General features: G+C 53.1%; 1 long non-coding RNA gene across 1 annotated transcript; it reads left to right on the plus strand.

Annotated features, from left to right (window-relative positions):
• Positions 1 to 8,928: 8,928 nt before the first annotated feature.
• On the plus strand, positions 8,929 to 13,796 carry LOC122463747. Its single transcript, XR_006287354.1, has 2 exons — positions 8,929 to 9,339; positions 10,847 to 13,796. It is a non-coding gene; the product is annotated as an uncharacterized LOC122463747 (long non-coding RNA).
• The last annotated feature ends 257 nt before the right edge of the window (positions 13,797 to 14,053 follow it).

Consider the following 14,053-nt stretch of genomic DNA (forward strand, 5'->3'; position numbering starts at 1 on the left):
CAGCTCCAAACTGCCTTGTCTTCCCTCGGGCTGTAACTGGCGTTGAGAGCGCATCTTTGTCGCTAGGGGCTGTCTGCGTTCAGAGGGGGAATGTAATTTCCAGTGCTAGCTCAGCTTGGCCGCGGCAGCCTGACTACGTACCGAGGGGCTCACGGCGGCTACACTGCTGTGGTTACCGTGCTAGCTGGATTCCAGCTCCGTGCGGGTACGTCTGCTCGAGCTGGAAAGACTGCGAAGCGCGGGGCGATTGACACCCACCCTGGCCCTCCTGTGTCTGGCTCCTAGCCCCCAGGCTCGGTGTTGGGACCGAGCATGCGTGTGAAATTCATCCCAGGTTGTTTGTCTCCCTCTCTGAGAACAAGTCCCTGCAGCCAGGCCTGCGCTTGATGGACCGCCAGCGGCTGGATTGTCTGGCTGCAGCAGTCGTGTGTGCGCGGGCTCTGGCAAGCCAGGAACCGGCTCTGGCCAGAGGTGGCAGGTGGGTGGGAAACGGGAGCTGTTTACTGTACAGAGCTGCGAATGCCTTTCTCCTGTAGCGCCCGCTGGAATGTCCTCACAGCCCTGTTTTCCAGCTGCTCTCCAAGAACTTCTATATTTAGCCACTTCCAAGAAGAAGAGGGGACCAGCGCGTTTTCCGGGACTTATTCCGCAGAGGAAAACCTGCTGGGACGGGCATGGACGCAAACAGGATGAGGCGAGATTTCCATGGGGCACAGAAAGATTGCAGGGTTCCCTGCCTTTGCCCCAGAACCTCAGCTGGGGCTAGCACCAGTCACTGATCTACATCAACACAGGATCTGGGCCCATTTACCAGCTGGGAATTTTACCCGTTTCATCCTCTCTCTCCTCTTTTTCATTTTCTGTCTTCCTTTTTCTCCACCCTAATTTCTTTTGCTTCCCTGGTTTGGCGCTCTCTCTCTCTCTCTCTCAGGCCTTGCTGTACCCCTGCGGCTCTCCCAGGCTAGTTAAATCAGTATAACCCCTGGTGTGCCAGCCTTTCTAGGGGTAAGATGGGGCCTTAGAGCAGTGTAGTTTATTCCCATACAAGAAAGAGCATTGCATGGGGAAAGCCAGTGGGATTTAGGCACCTAAGTTACCTAAGCCCGTTTGAAAATGTCCCCCTCTGCCCACTGTGCACTGGGGTAGGCAGCTGCCCAAGGTGTGGGGCAATGGAAAACGAGGCCTGGATAGGGTGAACCTTGCACTGCGCTTTGGGTAATATTTATCTTGCCTTTTGGTAGCGCCTTTTGTCTGAGGCTCTCAAAGCTTTTACAAACAGAAGGCTGGCATCACATGTGTGTCACACCCATGTGACCCCACTGATGTCAATGGAGTTCCGCCAATTTTACCCCAGCATAGGTGAGAAAAGAATTAGGCCCATTACACCTCCAGGTCAGGTCAGTGTCATCCTCTCTGTTTTGTAGGTGGGGAAACTGGGGCACGGAGCAGGTCCGTGATTTGCCCACGGTCACAGAGCAAAGCAGTGGCAAAGCTGGGCCTAGAGCCCAGGCATCCTGGCTCTCTCCCGACTATCTCACATCCCCTTGTTGACACAGGTGTAAGATGTTGTCACTGCTCCTCTGTGAAGTCCTGTTTGGTTCATGCCTTTTTCCAGTGCCCTGTCCCTAAATCCAATGCAGTCACTGCTCGTGTCGCTCCACGTCAAAGGCAAAGAGTCTCAAATGTTTTCCATGCAAAGGGCTTGAGGGCTCGTCAGGCGGCAGCTGGAAGGGGCAGGTGTGGGGCAAAGCACCAAGCTGGGATTTTCAGCAGCATGGAATTTTCCTTTGGCCTGCCGTGGCGGGAGAAGGGGGGCTGGGATGGCGTCCAGGGAGAATGGGCAGCTGTAGAATCTCTGTGCCTGGCACAGTCACTGGGTGAGTGTCTGCAGTGACCTGTGGCTATTTGGTGGGTGATTTGGCCTCACCTGGAGATGCACAAACAAGCAGCGATAGGAGTAGGAAAGCAGGGTAGCTTGCAGTTAATTGGATTTAGGGCTGGTCTGATGCGGAACACAAAGTTGTAGCAGTTTAACTAAGGCCTGGTGGAGTTGACACATAGATTTTTGCCCCAGTATAACTATGTCAGGTAGCGGTGTGATTTTTACCGAACGTTACACCAGTACAACCCCTGGTGTGGACACTATTGCTGGTATAAAGGTGACCTATAACATACCAGTATAGCTTATTCCTCTTCCCCCAGAGCTCTGCTGTTCAAAGCATGTTTATACTGGCACTACTATACCAACACCGTGGAGGATGATACCGCTTTCCTCCTACTGAGCTAGCTACACACTTGTGTGTATAGACCAGGCCTGTAGGTGTGATTCTAAACCCACTGAAGTGAAACCGATGCAGCCTTGTGCACAGATGTCTTGAATCAGTTTCAGTCTGGTTTGTTGCGGTTTAGCTCTCCTGGATACATTTACAGATGCAAGCTAAAGCTATGCTCTAGTTCAAAAAGTAGTTAATTCAGGGAAGGCCTGTGTTAATACAGGGCAGGCTAGATGATTACAGTTGCCCCCCCGCCCCCCCGGGTTTGATAGTCTGTGAATCTAAATTGTACTATGCTATATTACTATGTAGGCTTTTGGTCTATGCTCATCGCCGGAGTCTCTGAGCTCCTTCCAGGCGTGCATTACGCCACGTGACTTCACATCTCCCATGTGTCATTTGTTCTCTCATCCTCTTCCCAGAGACAGAGAAAGCAAGAGAATCTACAAAACGGAGAGAACGGAGTTGAAATGGAGTGAAATGGCCAGGCACAAATATGCATCCATCTAACTGCATTGGTTTTTACACGGATTTCAGTCAATTCAGTGCAACCTCTGTCTGTAGGAAATAACAAAGAGCCCCCTTTTTTTCTTTTTCTTTTTCTTTTTCTTTCGAAACATGGGCATTGTTTGTGCTCCAGTTAGAAGGTGCTGGATTCCCTGTGTTCGATTACTCCACAGGGCTGCTGCCTTCCCAGTATCGCTCGTCTCTGCCCTTGCACGAGAAGAGGGGAGCTCCGCCTCCGTGCGCCATCCAAGAGGTGGCCAGCGAGGGAGGGCAGTTAGTGCTGAGGGTAGTGGTGGTTTGGGGGAAGTGGGAATCCAGCTGAGACGACCCCCCTAAACTCATCGCAGCTAAAGGGGACACAGCTTTAAAGCACCAGCCTCACTCCTCGCCTTATCTCTCAAGCTGCTCACGAGACGGGGATCTGGCTGCACATGCCAGACGTGCTGCCTTATTCACACAGCAGCTGGCCATGTTTATGTGCCCTTGTGCTTACAGCTCAGGGAACAGGGTGAACAGCAGGAGTGGCTGAGACTGGTCTAGGGTTCATGGAAAGCTGTCCCACCCTTCTGTTGTTTATCCCAGGCTGCTGAGACAGAGCCTACATGCAGGGTGTTGTCTCCCCGGGCGGAGCAATAGGGAGGGACTAGTGAGAACACGATCTCCTGGTTCACCGTGCATGGCACAGCCTGTGCGGGGTTTACGGATCGGAGCCGTCTACCCCCAGCCTTGGGATCTCAGCCCCTGCCCCCTGGGGCCAGCTGCTCACCTCCAGATCCCGCACCATCCCTGCCAGGTCACCTTGCCAAACTCCCGATCCCAACCGCTCCCAGAATTGGTTTGTTGTTGTAAGGTCACGCGTGAGCACAGCCACGCAGTGGTTTGTTATTGTTGAGTCACTCGTGAGCACTGATCAGCACACTCTGGCTGTTGTTGGAGGGTGGCTGATGCACGCTGAGCTGCTCTCACCAGTTTGTTGTAGTGTGAGACGTCATGATGCTTTCCAGCATGCTCCAGCCCAGCCATTCGCCCTGAAGAGACGCCGCTTTCCTTCCTTTTCCCTCAATGCCCACAGACCCAGCCTGGTAAAGACACCATCCCCATCCCGTTATCACGTCCCCGGTGGCAGGCAGTTTATGGGCGTTTGGAGCCCTCCCCGACGCCAGAAGCAGGCAGCCGGGGGGGACGAGCTCTGGGAACACAAAGGCCAGCGGTGTTGGTGCATTGGTGACACCGCCGACAATCACTTCCCACACGACAGGGACAGGAAAAGCCCAGTGACCTCGACCCCCACGGAGCCGGCTGAGGCCAAGGGAGCACTGTTCGTGGCCTCTGCAGCCCGTCTCCCTGGGATGAAGCAGGGCGTTGGCCCTTCAGAACCTGCATGGGGGAGACCAGCTAGGAAAACCCCAGGGAGGGGCAGGGAGTGGGGGTTGTAAGCTCAACAGGGGGCGCTCTCCCTTCTGGGCTAGTGCTGATCCGCAAGGGGTGCTGTGCAGTAGGATGGCTGGCTTGAGACACCCTTGCTCCATGAGTGCTGACCTCGGTGCCCCGGCTGGGTGTTAGACAGTTCTGCCTGACAGGTGGCGGCGTGTCCCTATGGAAGGCCACAACCCTGCAGTGTCATGACCTTTGGCCTTCAGGCTCGCCCGGACCCGCGTGCGATTGGAAACCACGTTGGGTCAGAGGCTCCGCTGGTGAAAACGGGAGGCGGGGGAGAGCCGCTGACTGACAGCAGCTGGGGATCCTCTCGTGTGGCTGAGGCTGTTTTCCAGGGTGCAGGGGGCACTGGGTGTGAATGTGAACGTTTTCACTTGCAATCACACCCTCAGCTTTGTCCTGGGCATCCCCCGGCCCTGGATGCTAGCGCTGCTCAGGGAGGCTGATCTGTGCGTCACCTCTCTGGGCGCTCCCTGTCCCAGCTGGACGTGACTCACGAGCGTCCAGGGACTGGAAGTTGCTGCCGATGGCAGACGTCCCTTTTGCTCAGGTACTTACTGGGCAGGTTGCCCTGCACACGCCCAGCCAGGCCAGGCCCACCTTGCTGGCACCTGTGGAGCTGACGCCAGCCCCAGGCTGCCTACAGATCCTTACTTCTTGAGCGCTGGGCTGCTAGGAATGAAACCGTGTAACAAGGATTATTATTGAAGGCTCTTGCTCCAGGGGGCGGGGAGGGGGGAGTCAGCATGGAAAGGTGGCCGAGGCAATTGGAAAGTGTTTGCACATGGATTCCCTTGCCCCCGCACGTGTGGTGCTGCACAGTCGGACAGGTGCACTGTGGGGTTGGCTTATTTCTGCCAATTAACGGAAGCATCAGGTGTTAACGGCTGCTGGAAGGCAGGTAACGGGACCACTGGGCTGATCTGATATAGGCAGGAAGCAGGGTACGCTGGACTGCATAGACTCTGGGTTTGATCCAGCTGGCTAACCGCTGTTGAGTTTCTTTGTAGGCATCTTGGCAAAAACACTAGGCTCTTGGCCACCTCCTGGAAGCAGAGTCAGAGTGGGCTAAGAGGGGTAGCCACTGAGGATGAAGGGTCTGCCCCAGAGAGATGCCTTGACACTTGGCAATGCTCTGGCCTCTTTGGCCTATGGAGATATCTGAAGGCCTGTCTACAGACACGTAGGCCCTGTTCACACCAGCCCAGAGCCCTGCACTCGATCAATTCCTTGCCGTTGCAGTGGCCTCGGGGGTTGGTTTAGTTTGGTCACCCCCCTATTCTTCGCCTATGGCACACAATAGTTGAATCTCCTGAGGGCTGTGACACTTTGGTCTCATCTGGGTAGTCGGGTTTGGGTGGTGTCTGGTGGCCCGTAACATGGAGGAGGTCAGACTGGACAATCTGACCGTAGACTCTCAGATGCTATGACTAGGGGCTGCCCGGGGACACGGCGGGAGGGAGGAGAGGTGATGGGATAGGTACCGTTTCTCAGTGGTCCTTGTTATACCCAAACTGGCTCGCCCCTAGGAGAACTAATGGGGCAGCACCAGCTCAGTGCCACTCGCACTAGGGCTTGCAGCCCGTTAGGCCAGGATATCCTGGCCCCTCGCTGTGGGACAGGGCTGCTTGTGGCCTTCTGGTGCTCCTGCAGCCTGTTTCAAGTCCCTGAGTCCCAGGCCATGAGGAACCTGATCTGGTTACAGCCCGGGGACGCTTCCCAGCTGGGATGGCCACAGAGGCAGATCCCACATGGGGCTTCCTGTTAGAGCTGGGCAAACATTTAAAAAAATCGGTGAAAAATGCCAACACGGTGACGCTGAAACGTTTCACAAATTCGCATTGGTTTAATTGAATTGTGCATGTAACCCCCCCCCTCAAAAAACCCCCCCAACAACAACATCAACCTCCCCCCCAAAAATTCCAAAAGAGGCGGCCATTTTGATTTTCTTGACTTTCTGTTTTGAAATTGATTTCAATTTTATTTTTCAAACATTAAAAAAGCCACTGGAGAGACTCCTAGATTCCGAGCCCAGAAGGGACCACTGTGATCATTTCGTCTGCCCGCCGGGATTACACAGGTCAGAGACCTGCCCCGAAAGAATTCCTAATAAACTGCTCTAAACTCAACACGCACCATTTCATCTGGGGTTGTCCAAAATGCTTCGTTTGACCTGAAGCTATTTTCCCCCCCGACTTTTCGATTTGCCAACAAAATTTGGGGTGGAAAAATCTCGTTTTCGCGTTAACACCAAACAATTCCACCCCCACCCCACCCTTTTCAGAATTGCCCGTGAGCTGAAAAATCAGCTATGGACAGCAGCTCTTCTGCCAGGGCACCCTGGCCCGTGATCATAGCTCAGTCCCACGATGGGGACGTCTCTGGTCGACTCCACCACAGAGCCTGCCCCGTTTCTACATGTGTTGTTTGTGCGTGTGCTGCTAAGGTGCCACTTTGCACAGGAAAGAACATGTTGTTCTGGATGGCGCTTTTCTTAGCCTTCCGGAGGAAGCCAGCTCTGCAGCACAGACCAGAGACCAGCTTGTGGGCTGGTGATGCAAGGCACTGTGTGGGCAGGGAGATCTGGCAATTCAGATCGTTTGCACGGAGATTGGGCCAGAAGAACTCAGAGGGGAATATGGTGAGGAGGCAGTGTGGACAGAACCTGTTGTCGTCTTGGCAGGACTAACGCCCCTAGTGGTATAGCTAGTTCAGTGGTAGATGCCTTGGAATAAAATAGTATTTAGATATGGAGTTACAGTACTCTGATAGCTAGGTATCTTCTTAAGCATTCATTTGCCTGTCAGTCAGAAAAATTTGAAGGGTTAACCCTTTGTTTCTGTGCTGGGGACTGACTGGATACGAATTCATTACTAAGATCTTAGCATCTGTGATATCTTGTAGCAGAGAGTTCCACAGGTTAACTGTGTAACTAAAGTCTTTCCTTGTATCAGTTTTAAGGGTATTGCTTTTTAGTTCCACGGCATGCCTCCTAGTGAGGATTCAAACCTGGGATCCAGATAAAGAGAAGCATGAATAGAGGGAGGGGGAAATCTTTTTTCTGGGCCACATCAGCCTGCTTCATTTGCCCTGTTTTATACCTCTCACTAGGCCTATTCCTGGCAAAATATCCACAAGGACAGTGGCAGGACAAGCTTCACCCACCAAACTTATTTCACACAGGTCACTTAATGGCCTTCAGGTGGGAATGAGGTTACCAGGCGCTTCCAGCCTGCTGGGGTAGATTAATTCCCACCATTACCAACCCAGGCTGGATTTGACCAGCAAGCTGAGGGGCCAGATCCCCAGCCAGTGTAAAATGGCCGTAGCTTCATGGAAGTCAGTGGGCATGATTTTTAGCTAGTGTTAATTGACATCACTCCATTGCAGATATGGTGAATTAGATGCAACCTTGAAAAGTCTCTGCAACCCACTAGAAACGCCCGTAGGTGCTCTGGTCCTTCAGTGCCTAGGTCCACGTAAGGGTCCTGGCAGACAGCTCCTCCCAGCTCCCATCCATCACACACACCCCGAGAGCTCGGGTTGCACTTTGGGATGCTTCTCCCCTTTAATCAGTTACATAATTGAATTGCAGCTCGCCCAATGCAGCAAGGCTGGGTGAAAGTAATGAGCAATTAGGAAAATGAAGCAGTGAATGCACAGAAACCTCCCCACTCCCTGCCCCGAGTCTGGCTGTGCATACCTGGGGCACCGACTGCTTGTTAACATCACTCAGTTGCGTGTAATTCACAGGCACCTTGACGCCTCTGTAGCTGAGACAGAACATCCTGTACTGTTTCACCCTCCCCCACAGCTACCTCCCCCAGGGCCAAGGAGCAGAGGAGGGGAGCTGGCATGGAGCGCAGGGGCATTTACTCCTGGCAGCCCTTTATCTAAAGGAATGGGACAGGTTGGTGCTGGATTCACTCTGAATCAGAACTAGTGCTAGGCATAAGCAGACTCAGCAATTGCTTATAGCCCTGAGCAGTTCAATTAATTCTTAGTATGTGTTCTATGGGGGAAACCCCCAAATATCCCTGCTTCAGCCCCCAAAGGACTAACACCGGCACTGCTCTGGATCCCTTGTATTTTATGATTTCGCTGTTCTTTCTTTCTTTCTTTCTTTCCCATTTGTGAATGCCCGTCAGAACCTCAGCATTCCAGTCAGCTAACCCTATTCCACCTTAGTTTCCAGAACGCAGATTCATCCTGCAGTGCTATGACAGGGCTGTCCATCGTCCAAGCCCCTTGCGAGCGGTACCTGGCAAAGCCACTCAGCCAGTGTGATCACGCGCTCAGTGCTTCTGCAGAGGATCTCGAAGTGCTGGAGGAACCTGCTTTAACTAGGCTTTGCAATGTGTCAGTGAGGTGCAGTAGAGGAGTTAATATTGTCCCCGACTTACCGGTGGGGAAATGGCAGAGATGCTGATATAAACATGCCCAAGTTCACGCCCGTGAGTCAATGGCAAAGCCAGGAAACAACTCCCCTGCTTCAGAGTAACAGCCGTGTTAGTCTGTATTCGCAAAAAGAAAAGGAGTACTTGTGGCACCTTAGAGACTAACCAATTTATTTGAGCATAAGCTTTCGTGAGCTACAGCTCCCTTCATCGGATGCATACTGTGGAAAATACAGAAGATGTTTTTATACACACAAATCATGAAAAAATGGGTGTTTATCACTACAAAAGGTTTTCCCTCCCCCCACCCCACTCTCCTGCTGGTAATAGCTTATGTAAAGTGATCACTCTCCTAACAATGTGTATGATAATCAAGGTGGGCCATTTCCAGCACAAATCCAGGTTTTCTCCCCCCAAACAAACCCACTCTCCTGTTGTACTCAGACTATATTCCCTCTCAGAGACAGAAAGAGAACTGCCTAATCCTCTGTTCTAACCCCTAGATCACACTCTTTCTTAGAGCTGTGACCTGAACCCAGGAGACCTGGCTTCCTAGCCTTTGCCCTCGGAACCAGTGGAGATGTCGTCTTGTCCACACCTAATCTCTCTCTCTATCTACCAGCAATAGGTCCAAAACCCGACCTGAGCTTTGGGATGTCTGAATCCAGCTCCTTGGAGGCTCCTCCATACACCACCAGGGAATCTGGTCCCACGTCACCAAACAGGTGCAAAGTCACAGGAAGCCTGCCTGTCTCCTAGTGCAATTCAGTGCCTGGAACTCAACCAGGAGGAGGGGTCCAGAGTAGCTGTTGGTTTGGGAAGGGACGTTTCCAAGACATCTTCTGAGCCAGCCCAGTAAGTCAAAACCAGGTTATGAAACCTGGTGGAGACAATGCTGGCTCCCAGGGATTGCCCCCCTCTTCTGGTGCTATAGGGGAGTTCAGCTGGCATTTTCCATTTGCTCCCTGGCTTCTCTTTCCGCTGACATGGCCAAGAAGGGGGCCACCCTGGCAGTGCCAGCTATCTTCCCCCTCCGCTCCCACCCCTCCCGATCCATAGGCTGGCCCAGCCATTGCAGTGTTCCCGTACTTCCCCCTGGCTGCCCCAGTGGTCCTGATCCTCAGCAGTGAGTCCCTGGCCAAGCTATCAGATGGGGAGAGATTCCAGTCGCTCCTGACCTACGTGCTGGCGACCTACAGGTCAAAGCCTCCATAACCCACGTCCAATTCTTTCAGCCATCCGGTTCCCCCCCACCCCAACAGAACATATTCCTTCCCCATGTGGCCCATCAAAGAGAGAAAAAGGCTAGAGGAGGACTAAACCCAGAGACAGAGCCACAATACCAAGACTGGATCTGAATCCAAAGGCTGGGGTGTTGTTTCTCGGAAAGGCCCAGCTCTTGGAGTCATGTGGGAATCTCATCATTTATTTAAAAACACAAAAGAGTTCCTAGCCCTTGCAGTTACAGACAGAAACTGGAAAAGCCCGAAGGCAAATAGAAAGAGTAGTTGAAAACCTGGGCCTGAAAATCTGCCATCTAGGGGTTTCCTGCCCTTTCCCCAGCTGGTGTAAACTGACATAGTGCTATTGGGTTCATTGCCAGAGCCCCAGGGCTTCAGTGAAGCTACGTCAATTTACACGGGACAGCCAAGGATAAGAACATAAGAACGGCCATACTGGGTCAGAGCAAAGATCCATCTAGCCCAGTCTCCTGTCTTCTGACAGTGACCTATGCCTGGTGCCCCAGGGGGAATGAACAGAACAGGTAATCATCATGTGATCATTTCCTTGTCGTCCATTCCCAGCTTCTGACAAACGGAGGCTAGGGACACCATCTCTGCCCATCCTGGCTAATAGCCACTGATGGACCTATCCCCATGAATTTATCTAATTCTTTTTTGAACCCTGTTATATTCTTGGCCTTCACAACATCTTCTGGCAAGGAGTTCCACAGGTTGACTGTGTGTTGTGTGAAAAAATACTTCCTTTTGTTTGTTTTAAACCTGCTGCCTATTAATTTCATTTGGTGAGCCCTGGTTCTTGTGTTATGAGAAGGAGTAAATAACACTTCTCCACACCAGTCATGATTTTATAGACCTCTATCATATCCCCCCTCAGTCGTCTTTTTTCCAAGCTGAAAAGTCCCAGTCATATTAATCTCTCCTCATACAGAAGCCGTTCCATACCCCTTATCACATTTGTTGCCCTTTTCTGAACCTTTTCCAATTTCAGGCTGGATTCCAGAACTCGAGGCTGGATGGCAGTTCCTATGCACCTGAAGTCTCCATCGCGCTGCAGAGCCGAAATGGGCAGCACACACGTGCGTGTGCATGCGTGCAAGTGTGTGCACAGAAGCGTGTTTGTGCATGTGCACACCTGTGTCTATGTGTGCCTCTGTGTGTGTGTACACGTGTGTGCATGTCTATGTGGGTACAGCATGTGTGCCTGCACATATGTGCGTATGTGCATGTGTGTGCATGTGTGTGCACAGGAGCATGTTTGTGCATGTGCACACCTGTGTCTGTGTGTGCATGTTTATGTGGGTACAGCATGTGTGCCTGCACATATGTGCGTACGTTCGTGTGTGTGTGTGTGTGTGCGTGTGTGTGCACAGGAGCATGTTTGTGCATGTGCACACCTGTGTCTGTGTGTGCATGTACACATGTGTGCATGTTTACGTGGGTACAGTATGTGTGCGCGCACGTGTGTGTACGTGCGTGCAGGTGTACGTGCATGCATGAGTAAGTGCGTGTGTGTGCGCGTGTGCACACGTCCGCAGGCCCCCATGTCATCAGCCTCCCAAGGGCCAAACAGCAAATGTTCCTTGCTGATAAGCACTCTCCCAGCCGCGCTAAGGAGACCGGGTGGCCGCAGTAGATGGAACCACTCCAGCGTGGCTGCAAATTCTCAAAGCCACCTGCCGGCCCTTTGTGGTGAGGGAGGTGAGGGAGTAATTGCCTGACAGAAATGATCAGGGACAGACACTTGGCTGAGCAGGAGGGCTGGGAAATTGTTCCTCTCCCCAGCGCTGCGTGGCCCACTTGTCATCAATCAGGCAGGCACTGTAATAACCCGCTGAGGGGGAAGCTCTCCACAGCCCTTCCCCACATCCACACCCTGTTGCTGGATTAACCCTCAGAGTGCTGGGCTCAGCAGCTTCTGGCCTGCTCTGAATCACACACTGATACCCATGGCTAGGGTGACCAGACAGCAAATGTGAACAATTGGGACAGGGGGTAGGTGGTAATAGGAGCCTTTGGAAAAAGACCCAAAAATCGGGACATCTGGTCACCCTACCCATGGCCCCCCGGGAGCAGAGAATTGTCGCAGCACATGTGCTCCGGCCACACCCTAATTCTAATCCTACACTGGGACTGGGGGGTGCAGGACCCTTATGCTAACGGCCCCACACCGGCCGGGGGGATTCTCAGGGGGGCCGTTTTCACCCACTCTCAGGCAGCCCCTCACGCCGCCAGAGAAGCCAAGCGGGGCCTGGCTGTGTCTGAGAACGAGGCCCACCACGTAACCAGAGAACCAGGCCTGTGGTGTGACTCAGAATCGGGCCCCGTGTGTCTCCAGGGCTGTCCCCGTCACCAGCCTGCGTCTCCCTGCACAAAGACAACGACAACGACGTCCCAGGTAGGCCGCTGGGGTCCCGCTCCCGCCCGGGCCCTGCTTGTTTACGTCCTGCCAGCTGCCCTCCCTCGGAGCCAGTTACATAACCACAGGGCTATTCGTTTCCCGCCCCGGCAACAGCATGGATTTCGCAACCCATGACTCGGTGTGAAAGGAAAACATTCCCTGGGCTTTCTCCGAAAGACCAACAGGCTGGATCCTGTCTCTTTTTCTCCTGCTCTCTTTGCCCACGACGGAGTTTTATTTTCGTCTCCCCTCTTATCGGCGCGGCTGTTCACCTGGGGGCTGGCGCTTGCGAAGCAGATCTGGGTGGGCACAGCCCAGTGCGGCCAGGTACGGGGCCATGCCGGGTGCCCACGTGGCTGACCCCCTCAGCCCGGCAAGGACAGCCGGCGGCAGGGACGGTGACGGAGTTGGAACTGGTCAGTCTGTGGCGACTGAAACAGTCTGCACGCCGGCGTCGATTGCCGTGAAATTCTGCCGGAAAATGGACAGGTTTCTGATGGAGCCGGTTCCCTGCCTGCTCCTCTGGCTGGGAACCTGGAGGCCCTGAGAGTACGTCTACACAGGATAAAAACCCCGCAGCTGGCCTGCGAGGGCACCACAACTCGGGCTTCCAGCCCAAGCCCGAATGTCTACACAGCAATTTTTAGCCCTGGAGCCTGAGTCAGCTGACCCAGGCCAGACATGGGGGCTGTGCCATGGGTCTTTTATCCCTGTGTAGATGCATCCATGTGAATCCTGGCTCCCAGCTCCTCAAAGTCCCAGACTCTGAAGGCTTCCAGTTACCCTGTCTCTGAGGACCCACCGTACGGACTGTCCTGGCTCTGTCAGATGGAAGGGCCCACCGCTAGCCGCTTACTTGCCAGCTTAACTGCCAGTCTAACGAGTGCAGCTGGGCCCAGTTAAGCCTCCAGATTGGCCCAGCAGTCTGACTGGCTGAGGGGTCAGCACACCTGCTCTTAAGAGCAGCAACAGCAGGAGGGCTGGCTGTTTAAAATATTTGCCCATGGCTGTACCAGCTTCTGTCTTTGGCCCAGCCCTGTTCCTACCTTCCCAGATTCCAGGTAACCTGGTTTGGACCCTCTCAGTTCTGATTTCTGGTTCTGGCTTGGCCTTAACCCTTGCTCCTGTTTCCCTGTTCTAGATGTCTGGTCTGACCATTAGGTGAGACCCCCCCCTCCACCTCCCAGTCCCTGGCTCCTTGTTGAAATGGGTGGAGAATTTTGAAATTTTTGGTGTTTGTTCCAAATTGGAATGAAATCAAGTTTTGAAATCTCAAAATCTGCCACAAAATGGAATTCCTGTTCTCTACCCAGCTCTAATTAATGTCAGTGGGGAGTGAGTTCCATAAATTAACCTCAATAATCCTCTGCCTCAACTAGTTCCACAGGTTAATATCATTAATAGCATGGGGCTATGAGTTCCATGGGTTGTCTATGCTGTCTCCCCATATCCAGTTGTTGTTACTTTCCCCCTAGCAGCTGTCACTGCAGATTCTGTTCCTCTTTCTGTAACTCAGGATTAAAAAGAAGAGGATGTCTAACCCTGTTGAACCCCTCGCTGTCATATTTTTAAACTGCTACTCAGCAGAAAGAGGCTGTTAAGTTTCCTCCTCCACTCTCTTCCGTGAGACCTGCTGAGCTAAGCGAAGCTGTAGAATCGGGGCTTGCAAGGGCTCCACAGAGGGCGCTTCAGTCTCGTGGTATGACAGGAACGCCCGGGAGAAGGGAACATGCTGTCCACAGCCTCGCAGGCCAAGGAAGCGGTGTGGTGGCTGGGGAACATGTGGCATTGGCTCCT

Source organism: Chelonia mydas, chromosome 24 (assembly GCF_015237465.2).
Source record: "Chelonia mydas isolate rCheMyd1 chromosome 24, rCheMyd1.pri.v2, whole genome shotgun sequence".
NCBI classification, from domain to species: domain Eukaryota; kingdom Metazoa; phylum Chordata; order Testudines; family Cheloniidae; genus Chelonia; species Chelonia mydas.